The sequence below is a fragment of the Schistocerca serialis genome, chromosome 8, assembly GCF_023864345.2.
Source record: "Schistocerca serialis cubense isolate TAMUIC-IGC-003099 chromosome 8, iqSchSeri2.2, whole genome shotgun sequence".
NCBI lineage: Eukaryota > Metazoa > Arthropoda > Insecta > Orthoptera > Acrididae > Schistocerca > Schistocerca serialis.
The window spans coordinates 168,779,596-168,794,244 of record NC_064645.1 but is presented as its reverse complement, the minus strand read 5'-3'; positions in this window follow the sequence as shown (position 1 = coordinate 168,794,244).

Below are 14,649 nucleotides of genomic sequence, written 5' to 3'. Positions count from 1 at the left end.
ACACCACGTTCAAACTCACTTGTCTTGATAACTTGCCATTGTGGCAGCAGTAACCGATCTAACAACTGTGGCAGATACTTGTTGTGTTATATAGGCGTTGCCGACCGCAGCGCCGTATTCTGGGTACCTCCATATTTGAATACGCATGCCTATACCAGTTACTTAGGCGCTTCAGTGTATGTCGTAGAATCTGTTGAAATTCTAAGATGGGATCCGTTTCGTTTTCTCAGAGTTCCGTAGGAGTAAGCTGATACAAAGTTTAACGATTTTAGTGATATATCTGGAAAGGCACCAAATTTGAGGCCAGAGTTTGCTATATCTATTGTTTTGGCAACAGTACAAGAGAAACTCCACTCTTTGGAAAGCTTTATTCCTCACAATTTGAAAATGACAGTAATTCATTTGAGAAATGCTTGAAACAGAACAATGAGATATTAACACAACACTATTTGGGAAACGCACCTTTCAATTTACATTACAGTACTCCACTGAAAGAAAAATTTTTCTCAGTATTTTGGACGTCTAAGATACTGAGTAGTTTTAAGTGTAAATAGTGAAATGTTTGTCTCCTTGGTCACAGTAATGCAATAAAAACATTGTTTCGGCACTTTCAACCATTTTTTAAATATTAGCTGTTTTGCCTTACCTGCAATACCCTGAATACGTCAGATGTACATCAGTTTGTACTACAGTCCCCAATACATAGGCACACGGGACAAAAATTGTTCACTCCTGGATAAATCATTACAGGCATTATTTAATATTGTGTAATTCCGCTCCTGGACTTGATAACTGCCTGAATTCGGTTAGGAAGTGAGTCCACAATGTTGTACAGGTAAGTCACATGCAGGTCAAGCCATTCGCTGAGGATCTGATAGCACAATTCGATCAAGCTGCGGGAACGCTGATGTCGACGACGTTATACCCGCTGTTCCAACATGTCTCACTGATTTTCGTCAGGTTCAAATCAGATGATTTTGCTGATAGAGGTGTAATACGCTGTGGGAGCGTTCAGAAAACCCGTCACATGTTCTTACAGGAGGATAAACTTCGTTATTGTGGTATTTATGTGTCTGTGTGAGCAATGGCCTCTTGCTAGATGACCGCTTCCAAACGTTAAATGCATGCGCTTACCGTCAAAATGTTCTCTCGCTAATAAGCTGGGAAGGTTCTTCATTCACTGCCTGCAGTAACTGCTATCGTTTTTGGAAGCGATTTGGTTCACAAGCCGTAAAACGCGTCTCCAGTCCCACACGTTGATCTGTCTGCCGCGAAACACCAACAAATTCAGCACCGTTTAGTCATGGGCACTGGAAAACATGATTGCCCATTTCTGTGACTTTGCCACGTCCTTGAATTTATCCATGTTTACATACTATGTTCACTTGAACCACAAACGGCTCACGGATCACTACTGTATTATGTTCAAGGGGAGGCAGTGCGCATGTGGTTGAACACGTAACTCCGTTGGTGCACCATCTGTAATGGCTTAACAATTCATCTGCGCGTGCGCACTGAGGTAATTAATTTTTTGACTGGTGAACTTACATATGATCAGAAATATGGGGATTGTAGTAAAGCAGAAAAGTATGTCCTTCAGAAATGCACCACCAACACATTTTCAACAGGTCTCCATATAGCGAGTGGTGGAGGGTATTTAGTATACGAGAATTGGGTTTCACGCTTACTATTCCATTCCTAGAAGCGTGAAACACGATCCTCGTATGCTAAGTACCCTCGTGCTGCACGTTTCCTCTTCCATTCCTCTCCCCATGATACATGGACCTTGCTGTCGGTGTGGAGGCTTTCGTGCCTCAGCGATACGGATACCCATATTGCAGGTGCAACCACCACGGAAGGGTATCTGTTGAGAGGCCAGAGAAACGTGTTGTTCCTAAAGAGGGGCAGAAGCCTCTTCAGTAGTTGCAACGGCAACAGTCTGGATGATTGACTGATCTGGCCTTGTAACATTAACCAAAACGGCCTTGCTGTGCTGGTACTGCGAACAGCTGAAAGCAAGGGGGAAATACAGCCGTAAATTTTCCTGAGGGCATGCAGCTTTATTGTATTTTTAAATTATTATGGTGTCCTCTTGAGTAAATTATTCCGTAGGTAAAATCCCCCATTCGGATCACTTGGTGGGGCTAGTCAGGAGGACGTCGTTTTCAGGAGAAACGAAACTGGCGTTCTACGGATCGGGGCGAGGAATGTCCGATCCCTTAACTGGGCCGGTAGGTTAGAAAATTTAAAAAGGAAAATGGACAGGTTAAATTTAGATAAAGTGAGAATTAGTGAAGTTCGGTGTCAGGAGGAACAAGACTTATGGTCAGGTGAATACAGGGCTATAATTACAGAATCAAATAGGGTTAATGCAGGAATAGGTTAAATAATGAATAAAAAAATAGGAGTGCGGGTCATCTACTATGAACAGCGTAGTGAACGCATTATTGTTGCCAATATAGACACGAAGCCCACGCCTACCACAGTAGTACAAGTTTATATGCCAACTAGCACCGCAGCCGACGACAGATTGAAGAAATGTATAATGAGATAAAAGAAATCATTCAGATAGTGAGGGGAGACGCAAACTTAATAGCCTCGGGGGACTGGAAACCTGTAGTAGGAAAAGGAAGAGAAGGAAAAGTAGAAGATGATTATGGAATGAGGGTAAGGAATGAAAGAGGAAGCCGCCTGGTGGAATTTTGCACAAATCATAACTTAATCATAGCTAACACTTGGTTTAACGGTTCTAGACGCGCGGTCCGGAACCGTGCGACTGCTACGGTCGCAGGTTCGAATCCTGCCTCGGGCATGGATGTGTGTGATGTCCTTAGGTTAGTTAGGTTTAAGTAGTTCTAAGTTCTAGGGGACTTATGACCACAGCAGTTGAGTCCCATAGTGCTCAGAGCCATTTGAACCATTGAACTTGGTTTAAGAATCATAACAGAATGTTGTATACATGGAAGAGACCTAGAGACACTGGAAGGTTTCAGATAGATTATATAATGATAAGACAGAGATTCAGGAACCAGGTTTTAAATTGTAAGACTTTTCCATTGGCAGATGTGGACCCTGACCACAATCTATTGGCTATGAACTGTAGATTAAAACTGAAGAAACTGCGAAAAGGTGGGAATTTAAGGAGATGGGATTTGGATGAACTGAAAGAACCAAAGACAGTAGAGAGTTTCAGAGAGAGCATTAGAGAACGAATGAGAAGAACGGGGGAAAGAAGTACAGTAGAAGTAGAATGGGGAGCTTTGAGAGATGAAATAGTAAGGCATCAGAGGATCAAGCAGGTAAAAAGACGAGGGCTAGAAGAAATCCTTGGGTAGCAGAAGAGATATAGAACGTAACTGATCAAACGAGAAAATATAAAAATGAGATCGCCAGGAAGTGCGAAATGGCTAAGCTAGAGAACAAATGTAAGGATGTAGAGGCATATATAACTAGGGGTGAGATAGACACTGCCTACAGAAAATTAACGAAATCTTTGGAGAAAAGGGAACAACTTGTATGAATATCAAGAGATCAGATGGAAAACCAGTCCTAAGCAAAGAAGGGAAAGCATAAAGATGGAATTAGTATACAGAGGGTCTGTACAAGGGCGATGTACTGTAGAGCAATATTATGGAAATGGAAGAGGACGATGATGAAGATGAAATGGGAGATACGATACTGCGTGAAGAGTTTGACAGAGCACCATAAGACCTAAGTCGAAACCAGGCCCCGGGAGTAGACAACATTCCATTAGAACTATCGATAGCCTTGGGAGAGCGAGCCCTGTCAAAATTCTACCATAAGGTGAGCAAGATGCATGAGACAGGCGAACTACCCTCAGACTTCAAGATGAATATAATAATTCCAATACCAAAGAAAGCAGGAGTGAAAATTACCTAACTATCAGTTTAATAAGTCACGGCTGCAAAATACTAACACGAATTTTTTACAGACGAATGGAAAGACTCATAGAAGCCGACCTTGAGGATGATCAGTTTGGATTCAGTAGAAATGTGGAACACGTGAGTGAATACTGACCCTACGACTTACCTTAGAAGATAGATTAAGGAAAGGCAAACCTACGTTTGTAGCATTTGTAGACTTAGAGAAAGCTTTTGACAATGTTAATTAGGATTCTCTCTTTCAAATTCCCTAGATGGCAGGTATCAGATACAGGGAGCGCAAGGCTATTTACAATTTGTACAGAAACCAGATGACAGTTATAAGAGTGGAGGGGCATGAAAGGGAAGCAGTGGTAGGAAAGGAGTAAGACAGGGTTGTAGCCTATCCCCGATGTTATTCAATCTGTATATTGAGCAAGCAGTAAAGGAAACAAAAGAAAAATTTGGCGTAGAAATTAAAATCCAAGGAAAAAAAATAAAAACCTTTAGGTCTTCCGATGACACTGTAATTCTGTCAGAGACAGAACGGAATGGACAGTGTCTTGAAAGGAGGATATAAGATGAACACCAACAAAAGTAAAACGAGGATAATGGAATATAGTCGAATTAAATATGGTGATGCTGAAGGAATTAGATTCGGAAATGAGACACTTCAAGTGTTAGATGAGTTTTGCTGTTTGGGGAGCAAAATAGCTGGTGATGGTAGAAGTAAATGGTTCAAATGGCTCTGAGCACTATGGGACTTAACAGCTGTGGTCATCAGTCCCCTAGAACTTAGAACTACTTAAACCTAACTAACCTAAGGACATCACACACATCCATGCCCGAAGCAGGATTCGAACCTGCGACCGTAGCAGTCACACGGTTCCGGACTGCGCGCCTAGAACCGCGAGACCACCGCGGCCGGCGATGGTAGAAGTAGAGAGCATATAAAATGTAAACTGACAAAGGCAAGGGAAGCGTTTCTGAAGAAGGGAAATTTGTTAACATCGAGTATAGATTTACTTGTCAGGAAGTCTTTTCTGAATGTTTTTGTATGGAGTGTAGTCGTGTACTGAAGTGAAACATTGACGATAAATAGTTTAGAAAAGAAGAGAATAGAGGCTTTCGAAATGTGGTGCTACCGAAGAATGCTGGAGATTAGACGGATTGATCACGTAATTGATGAGGAGGTACTGAATAGAATTCGAGAGAAGAGGAACTTGTGGCACAACTTGATTAGAAGAAGGGGTCCATTGGTAGGACATGTTATGAGGCATCGAGGGATCACCAGTTGAGTATAGGGTAAAAATCGTAGAGGGAGACCAAGAGGTGAATACGCTAAGCATATTCAGAAGGATGTTGGCTGCAATAGGTACTTGGAGACGAAGAAACTTGCACAGGATAGGGTAACCTAGTGAGTTCTATCAAACCAGTCTCTGTACTGAAGACCACAACAACAACATTCCATTCCTGGATGGTATATGGGTAAAAGTTATCAGTAGTCCACTTTGCAATCATGATTTCCTCTGTTTTTACTGGAACAAGAATTCCTCTATTTTTACTGTCGGTCACGTTACACAACACGTATGGTAGCGAAAGAGAAGTTTCCATACTCATCCCTGAACATGACCTTTCGAAAGACTTAGAGGAATACAGTCTGCTATTCACAACGCCTCTAACGATAGAGACTATGGAGCATTTACTTTGTGTTCTTGCGGTGATCTGAAGGTGATCCTTCGCTAAAACGCGTATTAATAAAATGCGCTATTGCTGCTGAGTATGACTTAGGTATAATATGCTGTTGCGGATCTCTTCTCTGTGATATGACAGACAGGACGTGATTGTCTCCATTTGTACGGAAGTAGTAAGATGTGTAAGGAGGCTAGTTGTGTCTTACCATATCAGGAAAAAAAAAAAAAAGTGAAATTCTGACATAATTCACCAGCCACACCCCGTCAAGATATGTTCTCGTCCCAGCTGAGAGATAACACGTGACTCAGTTGCTCTTGCTCTGAGTGTGTAAATAAACTATTAATCAACAGGCTACTCTTCGCTGCTACTAAAACGAAAATCCAGAAGGTTGTTGGGGTGGCATTGGTTTTTAATTTCAAATTTCATTACATAAAGGCGAAAACTGGTTACAAGGATTTTGTAGTATTAAACGAATGACAAACGTACCCGACGACACACGAAGGGATGGCATTCTAATCTATTTTGTTACTCATTTATTCTTCAATAACTGATACTAAAACCAAGTTTTCATCTAATGTGACAGCGTAATATTAAGATGTTTTCCTCTTTGATTGTAAGTGGATTCTGAATTATATTTCAGTTATAATAAAGAAAAGAAAATAGAGTTTTGGCGCGTTGGCCTAAGGGTACTCTCCATCTTTTACCACGACAGCCAATGAGCATAAAATACTCAACTGACGCCGTATCTCAAAGGTAGTGTACTCTTAGTACCATCTCTTATTCATACCCAACTCCACTTTAGCTACGGGATCTTCGCTCAACTGAGACGTGAATTGTGGGAATACATCTTACGGCTTCGAACCAGAAATTTTGCAGTTGCGCGTATCCAGAAATTATTGCGTAGCTCTTTTCTATTTTTCCTATTACACCAAGTCAACTAACAATAATTTCTGATTAGTCGAACGAGGGTTTTGCACGTGAATACTTCGGCGGAGAAATTTCACGTTCTTTGGATTCTTCCGATAAACTGGAGTCTTGGAATATATCTTCCCTATGGGTAGATCTATGCAGTCATTCAACAAAGATCTCCGGCCAGATACTCCTCGACGAATACCTCTGCTTCCAGTAACTGATCGCTGATCCTGAAGATTAACTAAGATTAACGATATTGGCCCCATTCGTCTTCTTATGGCTCACACGTTACACTTATTTATCTTTCGTGCCAGTTACCAGTATTTACGACCGGCCTTGTTTATTTGCACGTGTTTGTTTAGTACCCACGTGAAAATGCCCGTCGCCATCAATCGACGTGACACCACTGTGTCGTCTGCGGACAATCTCAGAGAGCTAAAAACGCTATCCGCCGTGAACAGTAATGGACATATCACAAAACACTGAGGTTCATCTTCCCAGCTCAGAGTTAACACGTAGTTCGTGAGTCAGCTGCCAACACCGTCTTCCCATGCAGAGAGGCCTACTGAACTTGGTTTGCGGCAACCTTCGAGCTGTCTTCGCAATCCACTTACCGTGTAATCCACCGAGTGGCTGTCATCGAGCTCTCGGCCCTCAGCCAGGGCATCACCACGCTTCTGCGGCCTTGTTGCTCTCGCTGCCTTCCTACGATCTGTAAACAAACTTACATTCAGTAACGTATGACTGGAAGGAGACACGGAATTGGTGTTGATAGGGGGGCGGGGGAAGCAAGGAGTGTGGGAGAGAAGAATAAGAATATACACTACTGGCCATTAAAATTGCTACACCAAGAAGAAATGCAGATGATAAACGGGTATTCATTGGACAAAGAACTGACATGTGATTACATTCTCACGCAATTTGGGTGCATAGATCCTGAGAAATCAGTACCAAAACAACCACCTCTGGCCGTAATAACGGCCTTGATACGCCTTGGCATTGAGTCAGAGCTTCGATGTCGTATACAGGTACAGCTGACCATGCAACTTCATCACGATACCACATTTCATCAAGAGTAGTGACTGGCGTATTGTGACGAGCCATTTGCTCGGCACAATCGACCAGACGTTTTCAATTGGTGAGAAATCTGGAGAATGTGCTGGTCAGGGAGAAAATTTTCTGTATCCAGAAAATCCTATACAGGACTTGCAACATGCGGTCGTGCCTTATCCTGCTGAAATGTAGGGTTTCGCAGGGATCGAATGAAGGGTAGAGGCACGGGTCGTAACACATCTGAAATGTAACATACACTGTTCAAATTGCCGTCAATGCGAACAAGAGGTGACAGAGACGTGTAACCAATGGCACCCCATACCATCACGCCGGGTGATACGCCAGTATGGCGAAGACGAATACACGCTTCCAATATGGAACCATCCGAACCATCCGAAAAAATGACGTTTTGCCATTCGGGCACCCAGGTTCGTCGTGCAGTACACCATCGCAGGCGCTCCTGTCTGTGATGCTGCGTCAAGGTTAACCGCAGCCATGGACTCCGAGCTGATAGTCCATGCTACTGCAAACGTCGTCGAACTGTTCGTGCAGATGGTTGTTGTCTTGCAAACGTCCCCATCTGATGACTCAGGGATCTAGACGTGGCTGCACGATCCGTTACAGCCAAGCGGATAAGATGCCTGTCATCTCGACTGCTAGTGATACGAGGCCGTTGGGATCCAGCACGGCGTTCCGTATTACCCTTTACCCTCCTGAAACCACCGATTCCATTTTCTGCTAACAGTCATTGGATCTCGACCAACGCGAGCAGCAATGTCGCGATAAACCGCAATCGCGATAGGCTACAATCCGACCTTTATCAAAGTCGGAAACGTGATGGTACGCATTTCTCCTCCTTACACGAGGCATCACAACAACGTCTCACCATGCAATGCCAGTCAACTGCTGTTTGTGTATGAGAAAGCGGTTGGAAACTTTCCTCATGTCAGCACGTTGTAGGTGTCGCCACCGGCGCCTACCTTGTGTGAATGCTCTGAAAAGCTAATCATTTGCATATCACAGCATCTTCTTCCTGTAGGTTACATTTCGCGTCTGTAGCACGTAATCTTCGTGGTGTAGCAATTTTAATGGCCAGTAGTGTACATCACGATAACGTCCAATCGCATTCTGCTAGGCTGGCAAAGATCTTAACACAGGAGTTGAGAAGTCATTCCGCAGCAACCATATTCACCTTGAGTCCTAAGATTTTGAGTCTTTCCGCTCCCTGTCGAACAACTTTCAAGCAATTCTCTTTTCAGATGAAAATACGCTCAGAACATGTCTCGACGTGATTTCTACAGTCGCGTTGGTAGACTGTTGCAAATAGTGAATAAGAATATATTATTGATGACTGAAGTCTCTGTTGCGTCTACCTGTTGTGTTTATGAAATTTATGGAAGAAACGCTACGAACTTATGCACCAGGCTAATATATCACTCAACATCTTTGGTCGGGGACTACACCTACATTTACATCTAGATACATTCGCCGCAAGCTACGAACGGTGAGTGGCGGAGAGTACCCTGTACCATAGCTAGTCGTTTCCTTTCCTGTTCCACTCGCAGATAGAACGATGGAAAAACGAGTGTCTTTATGCCTCTGTAAGAGCCCTAATTTCTCGTATCTTATCTTCGTGGTTCGACGCTAAATGTATATTGGCGGCAGTAGGATCGTTCTGCGGAGAGCTCAAATGCCGATTTTATAAACTGTTTCTTCCCTCCAGCGATTCCCACTTGAGCTCCCCAAGAATATCCCTAACCCTTGCATGCTGAGCGAATTTACCGATAACAAATCTAGCAGCTCGCCTCTGAACTGATTCAATGTCTTCTGTCAATTCCACCTGGTGCGCATCCCAAACACTGGAGTAGTACTGAAGAGTAGGTCGTATTGTCGTCCTAGATGCCGTCTAACATTCTCCCAATAAACCGATTAGAAATCTACTCTGTAGAAATCAGCATGGGTTTCGAAAAAGACGATCGTGTGAAACCCAGTTCGCGCTATTCGTCCACGAGAGTCAGACAGGTAGACGCTGTGTTTCTTGACTTCCGCAAGGCGTTTGATACAGTTCCCCACAGTCGTTTGATGAACAAAGTAAGAGCATATGGACTATCAGACCAATTGTGTGATTGGATTGAAGAGTTCCTAGATAGCAGAACGCAGCATGTCATTCTCAATGGAGAGAAGTCTTCCGAAGTAAGAGTGATTTCAGGTGTGCGGCAGTGAAGTGTCGTAGGACCGTTGCTATTCACAATATATATAAATGACCTTGTGGATAACATCTGAAGTTCATTGAGGCTTTTTGCGAATCATACTATAGTATATCGAGAGGTTCTAACAATGGAAAATTGTACTGAAATGCAGGAGGATCTGCAACGAATTGAATAATGGTACAGGGAATGGCAATTGAATATCAATGCAGACAAGTGTAATGTGCTACGAATACATAGAAAGGAGGATCATTTATCATTTAGCTACAATACAGCAGGTCAGCAACTGGAAGCAGTTAATTCCATAAATTATCTGGGAGTAGGCATTAGGAGTGATTTAAAATGGAATGACCCTACAAAATTAATCGTCGGTAAAGCAGATGCCAGACTGAGATTCAAGGATATGTAGTCCGAAAACAAAGGAAGTAGGTTACAGTACACTTGTGTGGCCACTGCTTGAATACTGCTCACCGGTGTGGGATCCGTACCTGATAGGGTTGATAGAAGAGAGAGAGAAGATCCAACGGAGAGCAGCGCGCTTCGTTACAGGATCATTTAGTAATCGCGAAAGCGTTACGGAGATGATAGATAAACTCCAGTTGAAGAATCTGCAAGAGAGACGCTCAGTAGCTCGGTAGGGGGTTTTGTTGAAGTTTCGATAACATACCTTCACCGAGGAGTTAAGCAGTATATTGCTCCCCCCCTACGTATATCTCGCGAAGAGACCATGAGGATAAAATCAGAGAGATTAGAGCCCACACAGAGGCATACCGACAATCTTTCTTTCCACGAACAATACGAGACTGGAATAGAAGGGAGAACCGATAGAGGTACTCAACGTTACGCCCAGATGTTTAAAGAATTTGTCTGTGTCAAGCAGGACACTTCTAATGCTGTATCCCAATATAACAGGTTTGTTCTCTTACTCATCCGCATTAACTTACATTTTTCTCCATTAAAAGCCAGCTGACATTCGTCACATCAAGTAGAAATCATGTCTAGGCCATCTTGCATCAACCTACAGCCACTCTGCCCACCTCAGATGATCATCGTCGGTATTAATGCTGGCGTCATGCTCTGGGGCCTCATAGGGTATATTCCAGGCCTCACCTGATAGTGATGGAACGACAGCTACACCCACTCCATCCGAATCAGTGCATGCATGCAGGCTAGAGGGGTTGTAACTTCATATTAGTAAAGGGAATCAGACTGCCAAGTTCTTTGTAAATCTGATTCGATTGTCACTGAATTGACATCACATTCTATTTCGTTTCCTCCTCCTGTTACAGATGTTTCGCTGTTCTTGTCATGAAGTGTACACAATCGTATCTGTATTTGTGTCGTATGGTGTGGAGGCTAAGGAAACAACTTTTGTTTACCAGCTTAGGACTATCTAATCCCTGCATAAAACGAGAGTCTCGTATGCGATCCTCGATTGGGTGTGTTTATACCACAACGGACGAGTCTGATCTCTTTGCTTTGCCTTTAATTTAGTACATTTCTCCAACACTTTTTCAAACTTTTTAATGCGCACATTGAAACATATTCGTATTTACTTAAACCCTTGTTTGGAAGTGGTTATACATCATAAAACTTATTTTGATATCGAAATACCTAGATCTCAGACCAGGGCAACAGAACTGTATTAAAATTAGATTTTGGACGGAAGTACGTGAAGCACACGCTACACGATGCGAAATCCAGGCTAGTCATTAAATCAGAGTCTTAAAAGATGGCTGCGAAGTAGTAACTGTGTGAATCTGAAGAGGTTGAAAAATCAGTCAGTTGCAAACTAAGGTTTATTATCCCTTGACCTACATTTCGAAATTTGTAAAAATATCTTCTTCAAAAGTAGCAGGCCTTGTTGCATCACATGATGGTACTTTGGATTATATGAAGCCAAGCGCCTTCATGTAATCTGAAGTACCATAACGTGATATTACAAGTACAGCTGCTTCTGAACAACATATTTATTCACATATTGAATCCTAGTTCAAGAGTTTTTACACATTAATGTATGCCTGATTAGCTGATATTCAACCACTTAGTCAATCAGACTATTCTCCTACGAGAGAGCCAATCCGTTTGAAATGAAATTTACATACGTTATTCGACTGTAAACCAAATTACTCATATTAAAATCTAAACCCTGAATATTGTCTACCTTTATCTTTAATCTTGCAAACAATGGCTATATCAGAAGTGGTAATTCTGTTACACAGCAAATGGACATAAAATGTAATGCTTCTGACTTTCTGATAAACTGCTAGAAAACTTATAAGACAGCACTTTTCTGAAATCTTTCACTGATATAAAACCTCTAAACTGATATGATATGTTCGTAAATACATTCTGACAGTCACTGTACCTTGCAGTGGACATTAATTTTGAGAATAATTAAATTTATTGGCCTACCTGTGTTCACGGAACGCTCGTGTGTGCTGCAACATGTTACAATTAACATAAAGTTGAAACTGTCAAAAATCAAATTTCATTTACCATACGTGCGATGCGCAATGCAAGGCGGTATCTTATCACTTTTCATAAAAATGTTTCTGCAGCATACAACTCGCGATGTGCAATCCGAGTGTACAGACACATTCATAAAGGTAAAGAAAGAACAATGAGGAACTAAACTCCAAGTTAAACTACGATTCATTATGCCACACAACAATACACCTTCTCATAAAGTTCTCACAACTTGACAAGTTAGTAAAATGTTTCTCAATAGTTTTCCTGTGTACATTTACTTTCATTGACACTTGTTGCAATTATAAGAAGACAAAACTATTTAATATAATATAATATATATTATAAAATTTGTTCTGGAGACTTCAGCCAAATGGAATATTCTAACAATAAGAAGCTATACAGTTACAAAAATACGTATAAAAAACTGAAAATTGAAATTTCCTCTTTTTAACATCCTTCTACTGATATAATCTCGTTTTATTTACTCAGAACATAACAGTACAAATTCCTTCCACAAAACACCAGGCCAGTTTGGATCCTTTTCAAACCGAGAACAGTGCCAGACTGACTAGCACACACTGCCTGCTACTCTCTTCAAAAGAAGTAACCTATCTGACCAACACGCGTGGTCTCAAGAACAGACTTACAAAGAATGAAGTTATATCGATATTACAGATGTTGAGTAGATTTTCAGAATCGCAACTTCATTCATATTTATGGGCAAAACTTTTTGAAAATCGTCATGGCGAATAAGACGGTCGCCTTTCAACATTAATGGACGTCATTTAAATGTACTCGTCTACTTAAGATTTTCGAACGATGTTAAAAATGTATATCGTTCTATGAAGGAAAAAGCTACTGTTTCGATATCTTGGATGATACAACATATTACCAACACAATAAGATTTCGTGCCACACCGCTTGCAATCATTTGTCGGAAATCTCGTTTCGATATATTTAACGTTTCATGAACTGAAAGGGGAGTTTCATCCTAAGCGGCTTACCCTATTTAGACAAACTCATGAAGTTCTTTTAGAAAAGTTTAACATGTTCCCGACTTTTTTATTGTGCAGACATGAAAACGGAAACAAAGCTCATTCCACAAAAAAATGTTCGTACCAGGTTATTTGATTTTAATTTGGAATTCCCAAGCCCACGAACCGATTTGAAACTTAGTTATTTTCAATTAAATTCCAGTATATGACTCTTCAGTTACTTTAAACCTCAGAACCAAGAGAAATCCCTCGAAAACACCAGAATTAATATAAATTTAAACGGGATGGTGCAAAAGCGCCACACTCACAAGGTCAACGTGTCAACGTATGATATCAGCATTTCAGCATTTACCAGCAAGCTCCAAAAATTCCCAAGCCAAATGAGCAGTCCATTTTTTCCTTTTTTTTTTTTTTTTGCTCTTCTCTTTTCGTCGGTATGTGCAGCGTGAACCATTATAGAACTCTAGGTTTGTAACAGGTAAATCCCAGCTTGCTGGAAATGGGCCGAAATATCTTCCAACTGGGAATTACTGAAAATAATCCTCCACAAGAATCACAATGAATGGAAGCCTACCTGATGTCTTCGTTACGTGAAACCAGTTTGATGGAATTAGTTTAAGTAGTTCTTCGTACAATGACGCCAAGTGTATGCATGCACTCGATATTTGACGAGGAAGTAAATTATCAAAGTCGATAAGTCTCTGCACATGCTGTACGTGTACCTGTCAACAGAACACCAGGGCAGAATCTGTGGCGGGCCACGGACGCGCTCCACTTTGAGAGGACGTCATTCTTGTCTCAGAAGGCAACTCGATGACGGCTACTCCAAACGCTGCCCACGTCATCAACTCCTCTAGAGCACACAGGTCAGAACTCGTTGCCACGGTATGTGGGAAGATCTGAATGCGGTCCGATCATCAAATTCATTTCAAACGCAAATGATACATTCCCGGGAGTGGGCTCTTTATCAGTTCCCTTACAACTCTAGGAATCTGTAAAGAGAATTGTGAAGCAGCCTGTACAACCGAAAAACTTACTTCCTAAAACGGACGACGTCTTCCTAATCGCAGTCACAGTTTGAGATATTCCTGTCTATTGCAACTGCACATTTAAACACAGGGAGGGCCCTTCGTAGTATAGACATTGGTCTAATTCGGATGATGCCGGACGTTAAAACCTCCTCCAGGAATGCAGATTCAGCTTTTCAGTAGCTATTACGTACTACACTCCGAACGTCAATTGCACACAGTGACCTTGGCAATGTTCCATACAACCAACTGTCACACACGCTCCACTCCATTGCCGACGCCGGGCAAGAGACTTTCAAGTAAAATGTCTCCTCTGTATGGTAACGTACGTAGTGGATGTACGAGTACAGGTTGTAGACACATGACTGACGACATTTGCAACTTTGGGTCTGGCCGTGAGTCATGC